Raw genomic sequence first — 22691 nt, forward strand, 5'->3', positions numbered from 1 at the left:
GCCTCCGAGTAAGATGGTATTCGAACAAAGCCCTGAAGGACGTGAGGGAGCCAATAAGTTTTGTGGCTACCTGGAAAGGAGCTTTCCTGGCTAGGGAGAATAACAAATGCAAAGGCCCTGGGGCAGGAGGATGCTTGGGCGTGCCTGAGGAACAATAAAGTCCTCTGTAACGGAGTGAGAAAGGGGAAAGAGAGGCGAGGAGTCACAAAGATAATGGGTGGGGGTATTGTTTAGGTTACAGACTGCTGTAAGGGCTTTTTTATTTTTGTTTGTTTCATTTAAATTTTAGTTAGTGAACATACAGTGCACTATTGGTTTCTGGAGTAGAATTCAGTGATTCATCACTTCCATACAAACACCTTGTGCCCACGACAAGTGCCCTCCTCCATCCCCGTCACCCATCTAGCCCATCCCCCACCCACCTAGGGCTTTGTTTTTTAGATGAGTGGGATGGGGAGCTTAAAGGCTGTATAATCTGCCGTTCTAGCTGTTTGCTGGAGAACTGACTTCAGGGCGGCAAAATCCATAGCAGGGAGACTAACAGAGGTGATTGCAATAATCTCGGGACTCGTCGGTGGTGTTTTGGACCCAGGTGGCAGCAGCGGGTGAGGCGAGAAGTGATGGCACTCTGCGTGTATTTTACAGGTAGGAACTGCAGGATTTGCCAACGGATTGGACGGAGGGCGTGAGAGAAAGAGCAAGCAAGGATGATGCCAAGGTTTTGTCTGAGCAACTGTAGGTATTGGCTTAACAGAGACGGGCAGACTGGTGAAGGAGCTAGTTTTGGTGGAAAGGGGAGGAGGTTCTGTTTGGCCAGGTTAAGTAGGTGGCCCCTATTAGACGTTCAAGGAGAGATGTCTAGGGGGCAGTTGGGTACCTATGACCCGGCGAGATCTGGCCCGGGAAGACAGATCAGGGAGTCATCCTTGCCTCGATGGCGTTTCTGCTCGTGAAAGCAGATGACATCACTACAGGGGTAAGACTGGAAAGCAAGACTCACGGAGCCCTGTGTGTTCCAAGTGAGCGAATCAGGAACCAGCGAGGAATCCTGAAAACGCACGGCTAGTTGCAGCTCGTTTGGACTCTGCCCCCTGTGAATGGACGAAAGTATTTATGACCAGAATCTCTTGGTCCATCTGATGTTCTAGCAAAGATCCTCTAAAGGAAGGGTAATGAAAGAAAGGGAGCAAATGATGCTTTGCAGTGAAAAGGCGACGTTTATAGAACGCCCGAACTCCAAGGAACTTTAGAGATGATCGAGTTCAACTCCTTCAGTGTGCAGACCAGGAAATTGAGGTCAAAGTCACAGGGCTGACAGGTGCACAGCTGGAACTTGAGCTGGAGCCTCGTGGCATCCTGGCCCCCGCTCTTCAGTACGTAGCTGGTTCCCCCAGAGTCCCATGGGTGAGCACGTTTGGAAAAATGTGAACTTTGAGCAGGCAACCTATAAAAATCTCCTCTCAGGGTCAAGAGCTGAGGTAAATAGAAAAATGATGGTATCAGAGAGAAAGATTACCAGCTAGTGTTTCCATTTCCTTTTTATAAAGCCATTTCTTGTCAATTAATGAGAAAGACAAAAGTTTTTGCTCTCCAGATAGCACATATTAGTATGTAAAAGGCAGGCTTAGTTCTTACTTAAGAAAGGTCAGAGCCTGAATTTCAATGCTCTAGTGAGCTACCATTTCCCTCTGAAACTTTGTAATCACTAATTCATTAAGATCTTATGATGTGAAGCGGTTTCTAGGTCACAAGATTAGATGTCAGCGTCTGCCAAGAAATTGCCCATGAGGGCGCCTGGGTGGCTCACTCAGTTGGGTGACCGACTCTTGGTTTCGGCTCAGGGCGTGATCTCAGGGCCATGAGATGGAGCTCTGCGTCGGGCTCTGTGCTTAGTGGGAGTCCGCTTGGGATTCTCTCTCCATCTCCCTCTGCCCTTCTCCCCAGCTTGCTCTTTCAAATAAATACATAAATCTTTAAGAGAGAGAGAGAGAGAGAAATTGCCCATGAATGACGGTGTCAATTTATGCTTGTTCTTTTTGTTGTTGTTGTTAATTTAATTTTTTTTTCTTTTTCTTTCTTTCTTTCTGTTTGGTGTGAAAAAGAAGACAGAGATTTCACTCCTCTACTCACACCACATGGCTAGCCTGTTGTCCAAGGAAATCTGTTCAATAAGCCAGCTTTCTTCCTCACATTTGACACTGTATAACAGTATATTTGTTCAATGTACATTTGGGCCTATTTGGAGAATTTTTATCATGTTCCGTCAATTTGTTAGTATACTCTTGCTAAGTAACACGTAGTTTTTATTATTATATCCTCTGATGGTGTTAGGCCCCTCTCATTCTTCTTTCTGTTCAAAATGGTTCTGACAATTTCTTCATGCTCATTTTCCAGATGAATTTTGCGGTAATATATTCAGGTTCCAAAGTGAAATGTTATGTTAATGTGGAGATTACATCAAATATTTGGTTAATGTAATTGATTTTTAAAAATTATTTACCCCCTCTCATAAAGAATAAGGTATGTCTTTTCACTTACTAGAGTCTTCTTTTATGGTTCTCAGTAGAGTTTTACAATTTTGTTTTGTTCATATGGGCCTTGTCCATATCTTGTCACCTTTATTTCTAGGAAATTAATCTTTATTATTACTTTTTACAAATGAGACATGTTTTTACATTAAATTTATATTAATGTAGCATAAGTGTGACTGAATTTTTATTAACTAACCAATTACTTTATAAATTATCTTCTAACTTAAGTCATTTCTCTGAGTTTTGAATGATATATAGTTATTTTCTGTGTTCATAATAATTTTTCTTCTTTCCTTTTCTATATATCTTATTTTCTTCTCTCCTCTAAATGCAATGGCTAATACTTCCAGAACAATGTGATATCACAATCAACACAGTGTTTTCCTTGCTTTGTTCATGATTTCAATGGAAATCTTCTATTATTTCCAAATTGGTAGCCATTTGTTTGACACAGGGTTAAGAAAGTATCCATCTCTTTCATATTTTATTAAGCAACAAAAAAATCAGGTACAGATAAACTTATTCATTGATCTGTTTCTGTAATTGTTGAAATAACCACATGGTGAGGCTTTCTTCCTTTGATTTATTAAGATATCAAATAATATTAATTTAATACTTAATCTTGAATAGTGCTTTCCTTCCTAGGGAAAATTCCACTTGGTTGTAATATGTCAGTGTATTAATTCATGTGACGATGGATTCTATTTGCTAAAGATTTAGGGTTTTTATATCAACGTTCAGAAAACGGCTCTATCTTCAGTTTTCCATTTGATCCTTATTGTCTGGTTTGGGGATCAATATCACCGTTTGCCAGTCGCCTCTCCCACCCTCACTCAACATGCGCACACACACACATGCGCACACACCCACCCCCCCCACACACACACTTTTTTCCAGTAGCTAGTTAATGGATAGTCTAATTTTTCCCCTCAAACAGCTACCTATCACTTCTTTTCCCTTTAAAAATATTTGCTTAATGAACAAACAAATAGGAAAACAGTTTATGTTTGCACACTTGCGAAACTCTGGAACAGATTGCTGGGGGTCTGAGGGTATGAGAAGGTGGTATTCTTTTTTTTTCTTTTTCTTTTTACCTGTTGACTCCCTTCACCCTTTTCTCCCACGCCCTACCCCAATTTTACAACTGTTCTTTAGACAGTGGTTGAGGGAGATGGTTCGGGCTAATCTGCCTTCAAGAAAATGGAATTCCCTTTGCAAGTCCAAGCTGGCATCTTACATAACACACAGTGAAATGACTGGGATAGAGCTCCCACCGCCCACCACCTCGCCCAGAGTAGCACGCAGTTCTGAAATAGAAAGAGAGCTTTGATGTTCAGAGGTGGAGTTTCGGCTTAGGTAGGTCCCAGCGTCTGGAGGTCTAGAGATGAACTGAGCTCGCAAAGGCAGTCATATAAGTCCTGGGGTTTCCTTACGATTTTTGCTTTCTTTCTGCATAATGCTGACCTAGCCATGAGTAGTCCTGAACAACTCTGCCACAGACCGTTGGGAAGTTACCGAATGCTCTCTTTTGGAGATATGAGATTGAGTTGGCCATTGCCTTTTCATCCGTATCTCCCAGAGAAAGGGATGCATGCACCCGAATTCCACAGGGAATGATTTCTGTGAGCTCCTTGTCAGAACTAGGTCAGAGCTGAGCCTCTGCTGGCCAGTGGTCATCTGTCAACTGTAACAGACCCTGCAACAGGCCAGGTGAGGGCAGCAAAGGGCTGATCATGGACCTTAATTTGTGTCCAGTGTCAAATAATTAGCCCAGAAGGCAGATGCAGAGAGGTGCATGCTTGATCAAGGGTCTTTATTAGGAAGGCCAAGGTTGCAAGGACTAGATGAGAGGAGGGAGGGAGCAGAGGATGTTCCAGAGAGAAATAAAGGCAACTCAGGAGTAGCAGCAGAGAAGGAAACTTTTAGTGCATGAGAGCCACACTAAGACCAGGAAAGGAGGGAAGGAACTTTCTGGCACCCATCTTGAGCCAGATGTTTTATCCATAATAATAACTATCATTTAAGTAAGAATGAATACCATTTTTCCATTAGTTACTATGTGTTAGATATTATGCTAGGTTGCTAAATGTTTAAATGCATGTATATAAATACATATACACATATACATACTCACATATGTTATATATGTAAATATATTTTTATATATAATATTGAAGCTATGAAATCAATACATGGATAAAGGTAGATAGAGAAGAGTCTCAAGGCTGGAGCCCTGGGCATTGCATTGTTTAGAAATGAGAGAGAGGGGCGCCTAGTGGTGCAGTCGTTAAGCGTCTGCCTTCGGCTCAGGGCGTGATCCCGGCGTTATGGGATCGAGCCCCACATCAGGCTTCTCTGCTATGAGCCTGCTTCTTCCTCTCCCACTCCCCCTGCTTGTGTTCCCTCTCTTGCTGGCTGTCTCTATCTCTGTCAAATAAATAGATAAAATCTTTAAAAAAAAAAAAAGAAATGAGAGAGAGAATGAGCAAGAAGCCTGAAAAAGGAAGAGCTAGTTGCTGAAGTATATATATATATATATGTATATAAATATATATATATATATGCAAGTATATACATATAAATTATATAATGATATAATATACAACGCTTCATTGTATGTAGTGTAATTTATAATTTAGCATTACACATAACATTTAATTTAACAGCCAAGGAAACCTGAAATTCAGGGAAGTCATTTTCCTATGTTCACAGTATATGGTTCAGCTGATACACCAACTCTGATACAAAACTGACATTCTTTCTACAATATTATACTCTCTCTTACAATGGATATAATTAAAATATGCAACAAAACATTTTACCAGTGAAGAAATTAAGATCTTATCTGCCATATAGAAGTAATGATACCCAAATCACTGGTCTTTTTATTTTTGTTAAAGGTTTTATTTATTTCTTAAAGAGCGAGAGAGAGCACAAGCAGGGGTAGCGGCAGGCAGAGGGAGAAGCAGGCTCCCTGCCAAGCCAGGACCCTACTGCTGGACTCGATCCCAGGACCCTGGGATCATGACCTGAGCCGAAGGCAGACGCTTAGCCAACTGAGCCACCCAGGCATCCCTAAATGATTTTATTTAATAGACACTTACTGTGTTCTTTTTTTGTGTGTGTGCCAGGGACCATACATACTAAAGGTATGAACACAGTTAAAAAGAACACTTATATAAATTACTGAAGACACGGACAGCCCAGAATGTGTTTTTTTCCCCGTCTGCCTCTCAAAGAGTTAATCAACCCAAAGACACTAAGCTCGTTAGCAACAGGGTATGGATTGAACTTTTGTCTAGATAACGCCAAAGGCCATAGGCCAAGGTCACTAGATTGACAGTAAAAATAAATGAATGTTCAGAAAGCAGAGAATTGGTGAAGCATGGCCACTGAGTTGCCTGCTTCTGGGTTGAGCCAGAACTTGGAGATCAACTCTCGCCTGCCTTCTATTAAAAGACAGGAACTGAGGGCTTCAGAGGGGAGGGGGGTGGGGGAATGGGATAGGCTGGTGATGGGTAGTAAGGAGGGCACGTATTGCATGGTGCACTGGGTGTTATACGCAACTAATGAATCATCGAACTTTACATCAAAAACCAGGGATGTACTGTATGGTGATTAAATAATATAATAAAAAATATTATATAAAAAATAAATAAATAAATAAAAATAAATAAAAGACAGGAACAACTAGGGATCTCTCATCCTGAGATCACTAAGCTTGTTCTCAGGAAAATAATAGAAAGTGTGTGTGTGTGTCTGTCCGTGTGCATGTGTGTGAGTGTGTGCACACACACAAGTGCGCACGTGTGTGTATTATATTTATTTTTTTATTAGAGCAAAGTTCACATAACATAAAATTCACCATATCAACTGCACCATTATACATTCCTACCAGAAATGTATGAGGTTTCTAATTTCTCCACATCCTCACCTACACTTGTTTCCATGTCTTTTTGATTCTAGCCATCCTAGTGGGTGTGAAGTGGCACCTCATTGTGTTTTGTTTTGTTTTTTAGATTTTTTATTTTTATTTATTTGAGAGAGAGAGAGACAGTGACAGAGATAGAGGGGGAGAGAGAGCACAAGCCAGGGGAGGGGCGGAGGGAGAAGCAGACTCCCCACTGATCAGGGAGCTCAACTCGGGGCTCGATCCCTGGACCCTGGAATCAAGACCTGAGCTGAAGGCAAACACTTAACTGACTGAGCCCCCCAGGCGCCCCCCTCATTGTGGTTTTGATTTCCATTTCCCTAATGACTAATGCATGGAGCATTCCTTCATGTGCTTATTGGCCATTTGTATAGCTCCCTTGAGGAAATGTTTATTCAACTCCCTTGCCCATTTTTACTTGTTCATTTCTCTTTTTATTGTTGAGTTGCAAGAATTCTTTATGTATCCTGGATCAATTTGTTTACAAGGTATATGATTTGCGAATGTTTTCTCCCATTCTCTGGGTTATCTTTTCATTTTATTGACAGTGTCCTTTGAAACACAAAAGTTTTTAATTTTGGTGAAGTCCAATTTATCTAATTGGTAGGCTTGTGTTTCAGTTTTCATATCTAATCAGCCATTGCTAATCCAAGGTCACAAAGATTTACACCTATGTTTTCTTCTAAGAATCTTATCATTTTAGGGGCACCTGGGTGGCACAGCGGTTAAGCGTCTGCCTTCGGCTCAGGGCGTGATCCCAGCATTATGGGATCGAGCCCCACATCAGGCTCCTCCGCTATGAGCCTGCTTCTTCCTCTCCCACTCCCCCTGCTTGTGTTCCCTCTCTCGCTGGCTGTCTCTATCTCTGTCGAATAAATAAATAAAATTTTTTTTTAAAAAAAGAATCTTATCATTTTAGCTCTTACTTTCAGGTCGTTGATTGACATTGACTTAATTTTTTGTATATGATGTGAAGTAAGAGTACACATTCATTATTTTGATTGTGGGTATGCAGTTGTTCCAGTACCATTTGTTGAAGAGACTATTCTTTCTTCCTTGAATGGTCTTGGCTTCCTTAACTAAAATCAATTGACCATAGCTATATGGACTGATTTCTGTATTCTCAATTCCACTCCATTATTCTCTCTGTCTGTCCTTACGTCAGTACCACATAGTCCTGTTTACTGTAGATTTTCATTAAGTTTTGACATCAGAAAGTGTCAGTCCCTTAACTTTGCTGTTCTCTTTCAAGAATGTTTTGACTGTTTGGGGTACCTTGTATTTCTATATACATGTTGGCATCAGCTTGTCAGTTTGTGAGGAAAAAAATAGCTTGCCGGGAATTTCATAGCTATTGCATTGAATCTGTAGGTCAATTAGGGGATTATTGATCTTAAAATATTAAGTTTTTCAATCCATGAACATGGAATGTGTTTCCCTTTATTTAGAGCTGCTTTAATTTCTCTCAGCAATGTATTACATGGGTACCTGGCTGGATCAGTTGGTAGAACATGCGACTCTTGATCTTGGGGTCATGAGTTCAAGCCCTGCATTGGGTGTAGAGATTACTTTAAAAAATGTATTACAGTTTTCAGGATACAAGGATCAGACTCTTTTGTTAAATTTATTCCCAAGTATTTTATTCTTTTTTTTAAAACGCCACTTTAAATGGAATTTTCTTCTTTCATTTTTAGATTGTTTTTTGCCAGCTTATAGAAATACAGTTGATTTTTGTATCCTACAGGCTTTCAAATTCATTTGTTGTAATAGCTTTTTTCTCTTTCCTTTTTATTTTTGGGAGGATTCCTTATTTTCTATATACAAAATTATTTCACATGTAAATGCGTTATTGGGGGAAATGCTTGATTATGGAGTATAATCTTGTTTATATATTGCTGTGTTAGGTTTGGTAGTATTTTTTGAAGATTTTTCATTTATACATATGAGATATTGGTCTGTGGTTTTGTTCAGTTGTGATGTTTTTGTCTGGTTTTGATATGGGGTAATGGTGGCCTCATAGAGTGAGTTGGGATGTAGTCCTTCCTCCTTTGTTTTTTGGAACAGTTTGTAAAGGATTGGCCTGAAACATTTTTAAAAGGTACCAGTGAAGCCATTTGATCCTGAGCTTTTCTCTGTGAGAGTATCAATCTCATTATTGGCCTATTCAGATTATTTTTTCTTGAGTCATTTTTGGTAGTTCCTGTACTTCTATGAATTTATCCATTTCATGTAGGTTACCTAATTTGGTGGCATACAATTTTTCATAATATTCCCTTTTAATCCCATTTATTTCTCTAATGTCAGTAATAAAAATCCTCTCATTGTTAACTTTAATGAATTTTGTATCCTTTTTTTTCTTCTCAATATAGCAACAAGTTTGTCGATTTTGATAATCTTTTAAATAACCAACTTCCTATTTTGTTGATATTCTCTATTATTTTTCTATTCTCTTTCATTGATTTCTGCTGTAATCTCCTTGCTTTCAGTTTACTTGGTTCTTTTTTTTTCTTTTACTTTCTTGAGGTGGAAAGTTAGGTTATTGATTTGGAATATTTCTTCTTTTTTAATGTAGGCTCTTACCTCTGTAAAGATCTCTCTGAGCACTGCTTTTCTTGCATTCCATAAGCTTTGACATGTTATGCTTTAGTTTTCATTCATCTCAAAGTATTTTCTAATTTTTCTTGTAATCTTTTTTCCATTGGCCCATTAGTTATTAAGGTGTGTGTTGTTTGACTCTCACACATTTGTGAATTTACCAAATTTCTTTATTGTATGAATTTCTTATTTCACTGAATTGTTGTTTTGTGAAGGTGCTTTGCCTAACTTGGATCCCCTTAAATTTATTGAGACTTGATTTATCCTGTCATTTGTTCCATGTGTACTTCAGAATATTGGGTTTTCTGCTGTTTTGGGGCACAGTGTTCTCTAGATTGTTAAGTCTATTTGGTTTATAATATTGTTTAAGTCTTCTTTTTCACTGTTGATCTTCTGTCTAGTCAATGCATTATTGAAAGTGAAGTATCAAAGTCTCCAACTATTAATTTTGAATTGTTTATTTCTCCCTTCAATTCTATCAGTCTTTGTTTCATGTGTTTTGGGACTCTGTTGGCAGGTGTATATATGATTATAAATGCTATAATTTCTGAAGTGATTTCACCTTTTCTCATTATAAAATGTTCTCTGTCTCTAGTAAGAGTTTTTGTGTCAAAGTCTGTTTTGCATGATATTAATATAGCCACTCTAGGTCTCTTTGGTTAGTGTTTGCGTGGTATATCTTTTTCCTTTTATTCTCAATTTATTTCTTTTTGCATCTAAAGTGTGTCTGTCATAGATAATATAGAGTCAGGTCACTTCAAAATCCATTCTGCTGGGGCACCTGGGTGGTTAAGTCAGCTAAGTGTCCAACTCTTGATTTTGGTTCAGGCCATGGTCCCAGGGTCATGAGATTGAGCCCTGTGCTCAGCAGGGAGTCTGCTTGAGATTCTGTCTCTCCCTCTCCCTTTGCCCCTCCCTCTGCTCATGTTCTTTCTCTCTCTCTTTCTCTCAAATAAATAAATAAAATCTAAAAAAAAATAAAATCCCTTCTGCTGATCTTTGCCTTTTTATTGAAATGTTTGATCCATTTACAAATAATTTAATTGTTTGTAAGTTAGGATATATGTTTATCATTTTGTATTTACTTTCTATATGTCTTTTAGATTTTTTTGTTCTTTTATTCCTCATTACTGCTTTCTTTTGTATAAAACAGACATTTTGTAAGATATATCAGTTCAATCTTTTTCATTTCTTTTACTACTTATTTTTTAGTTCTTTTCTTAGTGGCTGCCCTGGAGATTACAATTAACCTCTTAACTTATAACAATGTAGTTCTGATTAATACCAACTAAATTTTGGTAGTATACAATGGGGAGTGATTGCTTAATAGTACAGAGTTTTGTTTAGGATAATAAAAAAAGTTTGGAACTGGATAGTGGTGATGGTTGCACAACATTATGAATGTACTTAATGTCACTGAATTGTATGCTTTTAAATGGCTAAAGTGGTAAGTTTAAGTTATACTTACTTGACTACAACAAAAAAGAAGAAAAAAGGAGAAATTAAGACATTACCAGAAAAACAAAAACAAAGAATTTGTTGCTAGCAAACCTGCCCTATAGGAAATACTAAAGGCAGTTCTTTATGCTAAAATTAAAAGATACTAGGCAGTAACTTGAACCCACATGAGAAATAAAAGCATTGGTAAAGGTAACTACATACATAGATATAAAAGAAAGTATGAATGTACTCTTTTTGTTTATAACTTTGTTTTTTCCTGTCTGATTTAGAAGCATAAACCAAACTGAAGGCTTTAGAGGGGAGGGGTTGGGGGAATGGGATAGGCTGGTGATGGGTAGCAAAGAGGGCACGTATTGCATGGTGCACTGGGTGTTATATGCAACTAATGAATCATCGAACTTTACAATAAATAAATAAATAAATAAATAAATAAATAAATAAATAAAAAGAAGCATAAACCAAGAATTAAGAATATGTGCTGACGTCTTCAATGTGGATGAACTTCAAAAACAGGCTAAGTCAAAGAAGCCAGATGCAAAAGGCCACATACGGTGTGATTCCATTTATACAAAATGTCTAGAATGGGCAAATCCATAGAGATAAGATGTAGACTGGTGGTTGCCAGGGGCTGGAGGGGAGGGGAAATGGGGAGCAACTGCTTAACAGGTACTGGATTTCCTTCCAGTCTGGTGAAGATGTTCTGGAACTACATAGAAATGGTGGTTGCACAACATTGTAAGTATACTAAATGCCCCTGAATTGTTCACTTTAAAATGTTAATTTTATGTTATGTGACTCCCACTTCAATAACAAAAAAAGCAGTTCCCTTACTGATATGGATTTTGGCAATTCAGGAACCACACTTTGGTCAACCACTCTTAATCACATAATCTGGGCCTCCAAGGAATGAGGATTGTATGTCTATGTTCTCTCCACTTGAAGGCCTCTGAAGACCTAAGTAGAAAGAACCAAAATTGCAGACCATACCATCCCCCAATACCCCCTAACTGCAGGTGTGAACTTGTCTAGTTTCCTTGGTTAATCTCACTTCCTCCACTTTTCCAGTTTCCTGTCTTGGTAGTATCTTCCTGTCCAGCCTGAAATATGGTTGTCATGTAGCTTGATTTCCTAATTCTGACCAATCCCAGTGACTGTTGCACATTACTTTCTTTATCAAGTTTACTTTCAACTTGTAGTTTTCATTTAAACTGCTCTACTAATCAGCAGACAGGTATGCGTTACTTTGTTTATCCTGAACTTTTTAGAATTTCTGCAACCTCAACAAAAGTTCAAACTTATTTGTTGTTTATCCTGAACTTCATAGAATTTCTGCAACTTCAACAAAAGTTCAAACTTCCAAGTACAAGCCTTGGGACCTCAACCCAAGTGCAGACTTCTAAGTACAAGCCTTGGGGCCTTTCTACCATGTCCAGCCCAGTGCTAACTGATCCCAGAGCCCCCAGCACTCTCCTGCGTCCTGACTCTCACGTTTTCCCATATTCCCCATCCCATAACAGCAGGAGAGAGCCAATTGCCCATGGGTGTGGGAAAAGAAGATCAGGGAGGCTTCATGCAGGAGGCTTCATTTGAACTTGGCCCTGAAAGGTGGGCACTGGAAGAAAAGGACACTCCAGGAAGAGGCAACCACACAAAATGTGTGATTAGTATAGCCACCTAAAGTATGGACATTGGCACTAGACAGCCATGGGTTCAAAGTCTAGTCTGGCCATTTCCTAGTTCTTATGGTACCATCCCTCAGGCCTCTCTCACCCCACACCCATCCTCCCTGTTCTGTGAATACTCTCCTGACCGCCCATGCTCAGTCACATAGTTGCCCATTCTGCATATCTGGTCTTCAGTGCCTGGACAACTCCCCACTTAATGCCCCTAACGCAGGTGGGCAGCTATTTAGGTTCACTTTCCACTCTAGACAGATCCCTAGTATCACCCCCATTCCTCTTTCCCAATTTTAGTATATGTGGTTTCCAAGTAAACACTCCCAAATATAGTTGCTATGGAGATTGAATTCCCTGCTAAGACCAATCAAGTATCTGGTTTGAGTTTGATCCAAAGACCAAAAATTGTGGAGAGAACTTTCTAGAAGGGGACAAGGGTATGCAAATCTGAAAGAATTGGTTGAGGGATTGTTTAAATTCAACCCGGGACCAATCAGGGAGTCTAGTTTGAGTTCCTGAGTCACTGGTTTAGCCTATAGTTCCTGGAATTCCCGCAACCCCAACTCAAGCACAAACATTCTAAGCGCAAATCTTTTGCACCAATAGGGAGCAGACACTCTGAATATGGATAGGTTTTCCACAGAAGGAGAAGCGTGAGTAGATAGTATCCCTGTCAATCATTCTCACACCAACCAATCAGAATCTTTGAAGGCGGAGCCATAGACCGGCTATAAAAGGAGCGCAACGTTTTGTGACGGTGCCCATTTCGTCTTGGGTTGTGTGGTGAGTCTGTGGTAGAGCGTTCTCCTCAGTGGTGAGGGAACATGGCGGCAGCTCCCACATACAATCATAACAGCGTAAGGTTAATTTAATTCTTAATTGTCATTGATAGTTGGCTATTTGTAGTACACTTTTTACAGGTGTGTATGTGAAGTGTAATAATGTATTTTAATAATATTATAATTAATAGTATACTCTAATAGTCTAGAGGGCTTTAGATTTGTGACAGTGTGGGTCCCTTAGCTGATTATGGATAGTGGTGTGCTCTACGTTACAACAGGATAACTTCGATACTTTACTTGTTTAAATATTGGTCTTGGTCCCCTCTTATATGTGGTGTTAGGTGCTGTGCTGTTTTCAACTTAAAAATGAGGAAATAGATGGTGCTGTTGTCTGAGCAGGAGCAAGACAGCTCCGTGGTTGCCAGGGTGGTTGCTGTCTTTTATTTTAAATTTTTGGATGATTATTGCCTCTGCGCGTTTAATTCTTGCCCTTAGCCCCCTTGTTTCTGTTATTTTCAACCTGAAAAGGAGAAATGTCACATGCTGAGGGATCGCGTGTGGGATTAGGACACCGAGTGGTTGTTGGGTTCCTTCGAGCGTAGTTTCATAGGGTTTTTTCCCCCTTAAATATCGTTGGCGCGGTTAAATTTTAGAATCAGTCCTCTCATACACTGACTTAATTTTAAAAAGAAATAAAAAATCCCCTGATATTTTCAACTTTAAAAATGAGGAAACTGATGATCTGATCAGCTTAGAACTTGTTCATTGACGACCTTAAAGAGCCTTCAGGAACTTTAACACCGGTTTGCATTTTTCTATCACTGTATTTAACCAAAAGTGGTCCTGATGCTTCTCATGCATTTTCCTTTAAAATTTGGTCTTGTAAGCACTTGATGTTTTATAAACACTGTGGATGCTTCTAAGCTTCCCTTCGGCCAGTATTGGATGCAGTTAGATGCTTAATTTTAGAAAACAATTGTTTGCTCCTCCTCATTGCTTTCAGTTAAATTTTGGTATTGAGACTTTCATAGGTTTCTTATGGAAAGTTTTGTGCAAATTTTGATTTATGTGGAGGAAATTAATGGTCAGATTGAGTGCCTTTTATTTGATAATATAATTGTGTATTTGGTATATACGTACGTGCTTTAAATTCTGGTGGTGTTCTCACTTCATGGATTTTCTTAAAAAACCTTTTGGGATACTCCGGATTTACAAAGGCAGAATTTAATTATCTGGCTCAGTCCGTAATGTTTTACGACAATGAATGCAGTGGAGTGTCCGTCACGGGCTGCCATTTACCGTGGTTTGGCACTTTGTTTTACAAAAGCATTGTATGTTTAGTATCGTTTTATTACATTAAGAGTAGCTCTTGGTCCTTTTCATTAGCTTTGTGTAAAAAAGTTACGTGTTATCTTCAATTCACAAGTAGGGTAAAAAGTTTTCTAATTCAAAGAAGGTGTTGTAGTATTTTCAGTGTAAAAATGCACACACATTCACAATCTGAGTGGCTGAGAGCTTGTTTTAGGACAGTGAATGCCCCAAAGTGCCCGTCACCGACCACCACTGAATGTTGTTTGGGATTTTATTTTCTGCAAAAATTGGGTGTTTAATAGCATGTTATTCAATTCATTTCTGCCCCTAGTCTTTTGCATACATTTCCTTTGACAAGTGTAGGATATAAATTAGGAAAGGAACGGCGAAATTATTGTGTTTTCTGTCAGTGAGCAGCCATTGGACGCCACGTCGCCTCATTCTGAATTTTATTCTACAGTATAGTTCTGTATTTAACATAATAGTAATTTAAAAATTTTCTACTAGGCCCTCTTCTCCAGGTGTCATTCCACAGGGGGGAAAAAAGATCTGTATCGTTTCTATTTACCAACAAGAAATAACACCGTGCAGTAGCAAGTTAGTCGGGACAGAAAATGGCGGGAATACGAGGCTCCTCCCCCTGCTGGCGCGTGCTGGCCCCGCCCCTTAGGCCGCACGCGCCAAACTGGGCGTTAAGCTGGGTTAAACAGTTAAACGACAAGCGCAGGCTTTCGAAACTGACAGAGGTCACTTATTTAAATTCCTGCTTCTGTTATGTGACTTCTTTTTTTTTTAATTAATTAATTTATTTTGATGTAAAGTTCTGTGACTTCTCATGTGTATTCAAGGGTAGAATCAAATGAAAGGAAAACTTTTGTCTCTCTCAAAACCCCGAGAATCCTGATCACCCAGAGGAACCTGATTCTTGCCTTGAGGTAAAAAGGGTGCTGGTTGAATCTGTCTGGTGTGTTCTTGATTTTGACTTGAATTATATATATTGTTTATTATGTAAATGACTTACTGACACCTTTATGGGTGGAACATTGATATTCTCCAAATACTATGTTCCTAGACTATGCTGAGAATTCAGAAAGATCCATTATTAGTAGGATTGAAAGCTGCTGCTGCTTTTGTTGCTATGAGGAACCAAGGTTTTAGGAATGGGGACATTAACTAGCTTCACAAATACTACTGTTTCAAGCAGAGCTCTAAACCTTGAACAATTTCTAACTGGGATTTAGGTCCAGGTGTCAAGCTTGAAGCCATCTTCATTGAATCCACTTTGCTCAGAGAGTCCTAGAGGGGATATTTCCCAAAGCCCACATCCACAAAAGCCAGTATTAGTAACTGTCGTATTTCTTCCATTGTTATTTCCTGTGTTCAGTGTCCGTGGTCAGTGTCAAGACAGTAACAATATTTCTTAATGGTTGAAATTATTCATGAAATTACTCTAAATGATATTACTTTCTTTCCGATGTCCATGATTTTCTGAGTTACTGTGTTACCAATTACTGATACTAATACACCATGAAATGTTGTTGTATAACCCGGTGAGCAACCCAACCACCCATCTCAAAGGTTTATTACCCATAACCCTGCCTGAATCTTTAGCGAGGGTATTGAATAGAATAAACCAATTTATTTGAGACTCCTCCTTAAAGAAATTAAGGGACAGTGTCTGTCAGCCTAATATTTCATACTGCCGCTGTGATGTTTGATTGAAGCAGGATAACTGGTTTATTTTGAAGGGGTAATTGAACCTCAGAAGCAGCAGTCTTATCTGATCTTGTAACCACAAGACGAATATAGGGTCCCCTAACTCCACCAACCATTTGCAGAAGTTCCTCTGGATGAAGGAAAGAGGACAGTTGTCCCAGCCACCCACCTGAATTTCCAAGTTAAGTAACTGTCCTGCAGTGGTACTAAAGCTCTCCACCCACAGGCAGATCTCCTCGCAGATCCATACAGTCCCCGCCTGCTTCAGGACCTGTGATGGAAAAGTCCAGTATTGATCAGTCTGTGGGCCTGTAATGGGAAGAAAATGGAACGAGAACCAACAGTCAGAGCCAGCCAGATGAATAAGGGCATCTGTATGTAGTGTGAGGTGAGGGGTGCCGGGCAGAGGGCAGCCCCCCTCTGGCTGTCCCCCGTCATCATTAAAGATGGTGTTGAAGCCTCTTCCCCGGGTGTCTAAGAGATAGGAATGGTGGCAGGGTCATTCCGGCACTGCTGACTAAATCCATGGTAGAGGCCACAACCTTTAATTAGGCAGGGCCATCTTTTTCCCACACTTATGTGAGTCCTTCTCTACACTGTGGGTGCTGCTGTTAAAGGGAGTTTGGCATAATTTGACTGTTGTGACTTCAAAGAAACTTCACTTGACTTTTTAACACCAAGGTTTTAATCTCTCTTTTTATTTTTGCAAAACCAGTAACAGACATCAGAAGGATGGAATGGACTAGATTGTAGAAAACAAGCTTTGGGAGTCAAAGGAAAGGGGTGCTACCTTTATTTCAACAGGTATGAGAATGTGGGTGTGAATATAATTTTAAAGCTAAGCTCTATCTATGCAGAAGGGGGAAAGAGGAGACCCAGGGACCAAGTGGGGGGACAGGGCATGGTGGTCGGCCAGGCAACCCTCTCTGGGACGTTTATTTGGTAGGGGTCCTGAGGGCATGGGCCAGCAATTCAAGTAATATGGAGGTCAATTCTCCTCTAAAGCTTTACTCTTCCATACATCGTAGGCCATTTCATTGCTTTGCAGACATTGCTGGGACCTCAGGCCACATTTAATACACAGTAAGCCTCTTGTCTCTGAGTCTGAGAGACACTGCTCATTTTCACTCTAAGGAAACAGTTTGGCAGCTCAGCTGACCTCTAACCTATTATTTCAACACTTTGTACCACTTTTAAAAATTTTCAATGAAATCAGGTACTGGAGGCTGGGGGCAAGGTTTGAGGTTTGCATGCTAAGGCTCCCTGACCCCTGTGTTTCCTGTCCCATTACACAGACTTGTGCAGTGGGATGAATGGATTTGGGTGAATGGATCATGACGAAAAGCACTAATGTCGATTGGGTTGCATTTAATGTTCCTGTCTAAGAGCTCTGTCTTGTCCCTGTCCAGGTCACAGTTTCTGTCAGTACAACAGCCAAACCACAAGGCTTGATTGGTAAGTGTCCCCCTTCTTTGGTGCCTTTTTGCCCAGATTGTTGTTTCTGCTGGGCTTCTGGAAAACATGTAGAGGTTCTGGGTCTGCACTTGATTTCACCTTTGCCAACTGTCAATTTTCTGGCGAGGTATATGGGTCAGGATTCCCTTCTGATGAGGGATGAGATTTCATATCAATTTGGGGATGAAACTTTCAGAACACGCGCACACCCCATCTCAGAGTGGGGGCATCTTCTCACCAGTTCACACTTTAAGAGGCGTCGCTCTCTTGGGCCTATGTTTTCAAATGTGGTCTTTCCCTGCAGCCATGGGGCAGTAATTACTGCCTGAGGAATGGTGCTTCTTACTGTCATCTGGAGAGTACAGGCCTGCGTTATGTAGCCCCAAGGCTTGGTGCTTGCTAGCCTGCCTAGCGGAGTGGGTCAGACCTCAGGTCAAGCCTGCCTCCACCGGTAACGGTCTATCTTTCGTCCTAACTAACATTCTGAGCCTCCGTTTCCTTCTCTGCAAAACAGCACTCATGCTTTGCTATCAGGGCTGTTGTGAGAATGAAGCATGGCACTCTTCTTCATGCACCCCGTGCACAGGCGGTGCTCAAGGAATTGGTCCTCCATTTCCTAAATGTATATATTTGAACAGGACATTACACTGCTTTTCCTAGCCCCCTCCCTCCTCCCTTCTTTTATCTTCTTTCCTTTCGCAGCTACAGCAAATTCCTCATAGGCTACAGTGGCTTCTCTTTGGAAAGCACACCTCTGTGATCTTGCTCTGAAAGCAAGAGGTGGCCCACGGACCTGAGATTTTCCCTGTTCTCAGCCGGGTTCTGTTCTGGCCAACTTGGCACCTTACATCAAGGCTGATGTGGCTCAGGACCCAGAATGACATCCTAGGATTTGTCAAGCTGTGCAGGCTGGAGGGTGCCTGTTCACTGGCAATTCCAGAAATTTCTCTAAAGAAGAAAGAAAGAAAGAAAGAAAGAAAGAAAGAAAGAAAGAAAGAAAGAAGAAAGAAAGAAAGAAAGATAGATCTCCTCTCTTTCCTCCCCTATACCAAGTCCCTTTTGGGCTGTGATTAGTTCACTTAACTGTCAAAACATTGACAGTGTGAAAGATGGGACAAAATGCTAAATATAAGTATACCCTATCCTAAGATGATCTCAAAGGGACTGTTAACTTTTAGTCTCAAAATTATCTCGGGTTCCTCTACTTTTATATTAGCGAAGGTCATATAGGATCATGGAACCTAAGGTTCACCCACCCAAGGTCAAAAAATTCGCATTTCTTTTTGATTAGAAACTAAAGTGTCTAGCTGTTACATAGCACATTGACATTTCAAAGCCTTTTGATTTATCCCTGTAATTGATGAAATTACTTTAAAGCCCTGGACCCTGGGGTCATTGTTATTTCCCATTAAGTGAGAAACTGAAGCCTGAGGTATTTAGAAAAAGTTGTAGCCAAAACCGCTTAGCTGTGCTGTGCCAACCAAGTTCCTGCACGGGGTAACATGATGGTGACCTTCTGTGCGAGTCCAAGAAAGGTAGGAAACTTAACTGGACTTCTTCCACCTCCTCCTCATTCCACACACACTTGTACCCACCTCAGATGTCGGCCATCTTGGGTCTCTTCACTGGGGGAGGTGTGGGGAAGGCCTAAATGATTGGTCTAGTGGGTAATTATTTCACTAAGCATTGGCATTTAAAAAGTGGTCACAAGGCAGAGGAACCCAAAAGGGTTAATATCTATTTGGATGGATCCCCCTAGAATTCAGGAACCTAGGAGACATGAAAGTGACTATTCAAAACTTAAGGTGGAGCCTGGCTTCTTGAATCCTAATGAGTTCAGTCTTTTGCCCTTCTACTCATCTGGGGCCTACTTGTGAATGGCTGCTAATTATTTGGAATTTCAATGGGCTATAAATTCTCGGTTTGATTTTTCTGCCTCAAACTCATACTTAGATTAAATGTGTTTTCATACTTATTTATATGGATATTGGAGAGAGATTGGATTTTAGTGGAAACTTAAGGGCAAGCCTATGTGGATTATGGGTCTTTTATGTAGGAAAAATCAATTTTCTTAGTACTTGATGAAAAAGCACCATGTACACAAAGGTTAATGTACTCACACTTTATTTTCTTTAAAAATAACTTCAAATTGTAATTATAATATGTGCTCACAGAGAAGGTCTAGAGACTACAAAAAAGTGGTATGCTAATAAATGTTTAACAACTGGCTCTCTAAGAGAAGAGAAAGCACTCTGATATACAGCATCTGCCCATTTCTGAGGTGAAAATACTCCCATCATGGCCAATTTTAAGCCACAGATGTGTCATCATTGGATGCAGATAGGAAGAATTGTGTGCGCTCCCCTCCTATGAGCCAGCTCTTAGACAGAACTGAAAAAATTTAAAAATTAGTGGCAATCCAGTTACACAGAATTACAACCACTGCCAACATCTTGGTGTGTTGCCAACTAGTCTTGCTGTGAAAACATCCGTATTGGTTCCAGTGAAGAGTCTTGTCATGAGTTTTTGGTAAGTAAATCTATGTTTTCTCATTTGGACATTTCATTCCCACTTTGTTTCCAAACTCAGAGACTATGTACACACTTAGGAAGGGCATAATGATTCAGTGAATTTATCTTAAGTATTCTAGTTTGTGTTAAACCCAGTGCTACAAAAAGCACTGTACAGGGTGCATTGAAAAAGTTGGTGTGGCTGATGCAGAAGCATTGCTTCTCCACTTCAATAACAGCGGATGTAGGAATGGTGAGAAGACCGTGATCCTCCCTAGAAGAGCCGGAGTTCATTCACATGGCTTGATGCAGACTGAGGGTAGGTCTGGCCCATGAGACTATAAACATGAGTGAGAGAGAAAGACTCTCTCTGGCTTCTTCATATGTGCATTCCCAGTGTTGGAATTGGTTCTAGAGAAAAAAATGGCCTCCTAGTGAAGGACCTTAGGTCTTAGGTGAAGGGGCAAGAGGCATTGCTTTGTGTCTATGTGTAGATATACAGTTTAAGAAGTTCTGTCCAAGGTCCAGAAGGAGCTGACGAGGTTGCCACATTGTGGCTGGATCAGGCAGAATCTCCAGGTCACTCCAGTAGAACACGGCCAAAGGCCTCTGGATAAGCATGAGTGCCTCGGGGGAGCCTTGTGACTGCTCGATCCCCAAAGAGCAGAACTGTGAGCTTCTGCTGGTGCTCTTCTGCCAGAGCCCAGAGTGGAGGCTCTGCTCTCCTTGCTTTCGTCTTTGTCTAGCGAGTGACACAGTGATTAATGTCTGGGGAAAGACTTCACTAGAGGCAAGAGATGGCGAGAGATGCCAGTTGGAAGTGTGGTGGGAAGAGAGTGAAGAAGAAAGAAGGATTGTTCATAGTGTACAAAGGGACATGTGTAGCCTGCTGCTCAGAGAGTAATTTCTCTCAATTTGATCTCTTCTCAACAGATCTGGTTTCACTATTTCCACCTGGGCTGATAAGTGCCTGCCTGTCTTCAGATCCTTGTGGAGGTGAGGATATATGAGAGTCACAGAAGAGAAGCATTTTTAATATATTGTTTTGATTCACAAAACAAACAAAATGGCTGCAGGTGAAGATTTTCACAGCTGGCATAAGTGTTAATTAGAACCAGTTAGAAGCCTTGGCTGTGAGAGGGCTTGTTTAATTTAAATATCTAGGCAGAGAAACGGATTCTTATCAGTTAAAGGCATGGCTGGCACCCAGCCCTCAGGAGACCCCCAAACCTATCTGTTCCCTTGGATTTTTGACCAAAACAAAGTCACCCCCACACACCTAGTTAGTATAAGCATTGATCATTTGGGTACTTCAACCCAGTGAAAATTTTCATTCCTTTATTAAGCAAAAACACTCTCCAGCTGCCTATTGGCAGTCTTTCTAATTTTGGGCTATTCTATAAACATGCCCTCCGTCTGCACATGTAGTTAGGTTGAAATGTCAAGGGACCACAGGAGGATGATTATGAAATTCTATAAAAAATATGTTTTCACAAAACTTAGGTTTATTGGTATTCCATGGGAGCTGGTAATGACTTCTTTTCCATCCGAGTCTGCTCCTCGCCTTCTCCCCCTCACCTTGAACTTTTGCTTGAGTCTAGGAATCAATTTTGTCTAATTTCCAAATGTGGCTTGTCGGTGGTTTGCCTGGATTCATTATATATATATACACCCAGGATGGAAGGTAACTTGGTGCATCTTAATGACATAAAGACCACCCTTGTCCTGAAAAGCTTTGCCTCTTTCCTGCTATTTTGTTTTGTCATTTCTTGACAGGATTGAGAGATGTAATGGTATTCTATTAAAATGAGGGGTTCTCTTAACAGTACAGTGACCCTCCTGTCTCATTTCATGATAAACTCTACTCATCACATGCAGGCATTTGCAGGAATTCATATTTTTCACAGTGTTCCAATGAGTCCGAAAGGACTGTTCCTTGATCACTGACTGTCCAACTGTGGGGCTGACTCCTCCTGGTAGAATTTAGCTAGCTCCTCATTCAGTGTGCAAACCAGTCAGGAAATAGAAGCGTTTTTATTTCTATCAAACTTATACAAGTATGACAACTAAATAACAAAATGACTCCATAAGGTTTACTCATAAAAACCTACCACCATTCCATTTTCCGTTCACCACGTTTATCCTGAGGCAGCACCATGTGATCAGTAACTGTAGAACTAACTGGTGCTGAAACCTGCTCAGAAAAACATGAGAGCTCCAAAACATCTTTTTTAAGACTTTATTTATGTATTTGAGAGAGAGAGAATGAGCAGTGGGGAGGGGCAGAGGGAGGGAGAGAGAAGCAGCTTCCTCACTGAGCAGGAAGCCTGCTTCGGGGCTCGATCCCAGGACCCGGAGATCATGATCTGAGCCAAAGGCAGAGGCTTCACCTACTGAGCCACCCAGGCGCCCAGCTCCAAAACATTTTAAGTTGGAGTTCTTTAGCCACTTTGGTTGTCAGTCTTTCTAAGGGGAGAAGAGTTACAGAGGACAAATCCTCAGAAATGGGACCAGGAGAGAAGGAATGACAAATGGGAAATGGTCTCTTACCTTCCAGGGGCCTACAGCATGGGGCGGGGGTGGTGGTAGGGCTAGAACAGTGGTGCCCTATCGAGCTGCTCCCAAGGACGAGGACAAAGCAGACAGTTCGAAGGACAAAAGCTTTTGGTGTGACAGGCGTCATGGGCATTGTGTGTTCAGGTGAGTTTTTTCTGTTCCCTTCC

Source organism: Ursus arctos, chromosome X (genome assembly GCF_023065955.2).
Source record: "Ursus arctos isolate Adak ecotype North America chromosome X, UrsArc2.0, whole genome shotgun sequence".
Lineage (NCBI taxonomy): Eukaryota > Metazoa > Chordata > Mammalia > Carnivora > Ursidae > Ursus > Ursus arctos.